Below are 3851 nucleotides of genomic sequence, written 5' to 3' on the forward strand. Positions count from 1 at the left end.
CCATTAGGCCCATATCTTTTGCCGGGGGTGCCCGGAACCCCTTCCGGTGACTCGATATGTACCCAGTACCCTCCGGAACATTTCTGGTGTCCAAATACTATCGTCCTATATATCAATATTTACCTCTCGACCATTTCGGACTCTTCGTCATGTCCGTGATCTCATCCGGGACTCCGAATAACATTCGGTCATCAGACGTTAAGCGTGCGGACCCTACGGGTTCGAGAAGTACGTAGACATGACCGAGATGCCTTTCCGATCAATAACCACTAGCGGAACCTTGATGCTCATATTGGCTCCTACATATTCTACGAAGATCTTTATCGGTCGAACCGTTATGACAACATACGTTATTCCCTTTGTCTATCGGTATGTTACTTGCCCGAGATTCGATCGTCGGTATCTGCATACCTAGTTCAATCTCATTACCGGCAAGTATCTTTACTCGTTCCGTAATACATCATCCTACAACTAACTCATTAGTCACTTTGCTTGCAAGGTTTCTTATGATGTGCATTATCGAGAGGGCCCAGAGATACCTCTCTGAAACTCGGAGTGACAAATCCTAATCTTGATCTATGCCAACCCAACAAACACCTTTGGAGATACCTATAGAGCATCTTTATAATCACCCAGTTATGTTGTGACGTTTGATAGCACACAAGGCATTCCTCCAGTATCCGGGAGTTGCATAATCTCATAGTCGAAGGAATATGTATTTGACATGAAGAAAGCAATAGCAATAAAACTGAATGATCAATATGCTAAACTAACGGATGGGTCTTGTCCATCACATTATTCTCCTAATGATGTGATCCTGTTCATCAGATGACAACACATGTCTATGGTTAGGAAACTTAACCATCTTTGATTAATGAGCTAGTCTAGTAGTGGCTTACTAGGGACACGGTGTTTTGTCTATGTATCCACACATGTATCAAGTTTCCGGTTAATACAATTCTAGCATGAATAATAAACATTTATCATGATATAAGGAAATATAAAATAACAACTTTATTATTACCTCTAGGGAATATTTCCTTCAGTCTCCCATCTGCACTAGAGTCAATAATCTAGTTCACATCGCCATGTGATTTAACACCAATAGTTCACATCTCCATGTGACCAATACCCAAAGTTTACTAGAATAATCTAGTTCATATCGCTATGTGATTAACACCCAAAGAGTACTAAGGTGTGATCAAGTTTTGCTTGTGAGAGAGGTTTAGTCAACGGGTCTGCCACGTTCAGATCCGTATGTATTTTTGCAAATTTCTATGTCTACAATGCTCTATACGGAGCTACTCTAGCTAATTGCTCCCACTTTCAATATGTATCCATATTGAGATTCAGAGTCATCCGGATCAGTGTCAAATCTTGCATCTACGTAACCCTTTATGATGAGCTTTTTGTCACCTCCATAACCGAGAAACATTTCCTTAGTCCTCTTTAGGTACCTAAGGATAATTTTGACCGTTGTCCAGTGATCTACTCCTGGATCACTATTGTACCTGTTGGGGATATTACTATTGGGCATAAACCGGCCTACCTGGGCCGGATTAACTCCATCAGTAGTTCAAAGGTGTTAAAGCCCAAAGAGGCAGATAAAGGCCCAGGGCCCGTAGTCGGTTTACAACCTGTAGCCGTACATCAGCTTTGTGCACATACTTGTAATATGAGTTAGGAACAAGGAGAGACCAACCCGGATACGAGTATGAACCGGTGTTGGGACTCTCTGAACCGGCAGGCGTCACCCATGTATATAAGGGGACGACCCGGCGGCGGTTCAAGGACGATAGACAACGACTCGAGACATAGGTGAAGCTTATTCGCTCCCTAGTCATCAAAACACCTATCAATTCCATCACAACTAGAAGTAGGCTTTTACCTTATTGAAGGGGCCGAACTAGTATAAACTCTCTTGCGTCCTTGTGTCCGCTTTAACCCTTTCAAGCTAACCCGTAGCGATGGCTCCACGACTAAGTCCTTTCTCTAGGACATCTGCCGTGACAAAACCACGATAGTTGGCGCCCACCGTGGGGCTATCGCACGATGGTTTCCGGTTCTTGGAGGGCCGCTTTGAAGGACTCGAGGGCTATGCTGTAGGCCAGATGACTAAGAGTCGTCGCGGCAGGCTCTACATCGACGATGCAGGCTGGGGCCCCGAGGCCGGCTCAGTTGAGTACGGGTACCGGGTCCCCTTTGGTAGCATTCATGTTTTCATTGGGAAGATCGGTGAACCGGGCCCTGAGCCGGACATCTGCACCGACCTCGTCGAGACGGCTCAGCGTGCGCAATCCGCCCGGGTTGAACCGGCCATGAAGCGTGCCTTCGTGGGAGTCATCCATGGAGGAAGTCATGAGGATGGATCGGGATTTCACGGGGCGACTGTCATTTATTTCGGTGACGAATCTTCGACCGGAGAAACTGAATCTCTTTATTAGCTACAAGATGGCTGGATTGGGAGCTATTCCGATGGCGACAGTGTTCCGGACCCCTCTGATCTGCCCAACCGGGTTGGAGTATTCATGGCCGGAACACAAGCAGCGCTTCATTCTTTGACAGCTGTGGCAACGATTTCCGGTTCAGCAGCAGCAACGGCCGCCGGGGCAGGAGGCCCCGTGCGCCCGCCGGCTCAGGTTCTATCAGAGCTATTTGATGCGCTGGCTGTGCTTATGGCCGAAGTTAATCCGCCAGATCAGGACGTTCACAATACGGAGATTGCAAAGGTAAAGGAATAGATCACCCAGGCCAAGGCGGATCTGGCGGCTGAGGACACCAGGATGGCCGCAGAGCGGGCTGCTTTAGACGCACAGGCCTACATGCTTATGTTAGACCAAAGCGCATCACATGAAGTCTTGAGGAGGAAGCACCGGTCCCGCTTACCTCTGGTTTTCGAGGCCAGAGACCTTTTCAACACTCCAGGGCCAAGAGCCGGCAATCCACTAGAGGGGAACCGGGCAGAAGCCCCTGGGACCGGTGCACCGGTTCAGCCTCGTCAGATCGACCCGCCTCGTCAAAACACCGTTGTACCTCAGGCTGCTTTAACACCCCCGGGTCACTACTCCAGCCCAATGGACAATCTTGTTGCCGCTGCTGCACGGCTGGAGGCCATTCCAATTGAAGGTGACTCGCCACAGGCAGTAGAGACACGGCAGGTCAAGGAATTTCTAAGGACCGCTTTGGCCCAACAGGAAGCACACTCGTACAGCCGCGACCGGATCCACTCGACCCCTCATCCAAGCCGAAGCTATAGCAGACATATGGATGAACCGGCAGTGTCGAGTAATGAACGACATGGGGCACCCCGGGACAACAACCCGACGGGTGGTGCTGATGACGCTTAGGAAGTGGTGAACCAGGCCCGAGCGCGTAGGGAGGCTGAGTTAGCCGCACAGCATCAGGCTCGGCAGCTCACGCCGGTTCGTCCAACCATTTCGATCGAACCTGGTGTTACTTCTAGTTCTTTGGGGGTGCCTTGCCTCGTCCCCGCTTTACGCAACATGCGCTTGCCCAAGGATTTCAAAGGCCCACGCAAGGTACCAAATTATACGGCGGATCAACCACCAGAGACATGGGTAGAGAGCTATGAGATGGCCATGGAGATGCTTGATGTGGATGACACGGCATGTGCGAAATACTTCACCATGATGCTTGAAGGAACGGCCCGTACTTGGTTGAAAAGCTTGCCCGCTAATTCTATCAGCTCATGGGCCCAATTATGAGCCCGGTTTATCAACAATTTCAAGGATACCTGTAAACAGCCTATGTCGATAGTGGACTTAGCTGCATGCGTCCAGGAGGAAGGAGAGTCAATGACTCATTGGGTGCGCCAGGTTTCACAAGTGTTG

Source organism: Triticum urartu, chromosome 1, assembly GCF_003073215.2.
Source record: "Triticum urartu cultivar G1812 chromosome 1, Tu2.1, whole genome shotgun sequence".
NCBI classification, from domain to species: Eukaryota; Viridiplantae; Streptophyta; class Magnoliopsida; order Poales; family Poaceae; genus Triticum; species Triticum urartu.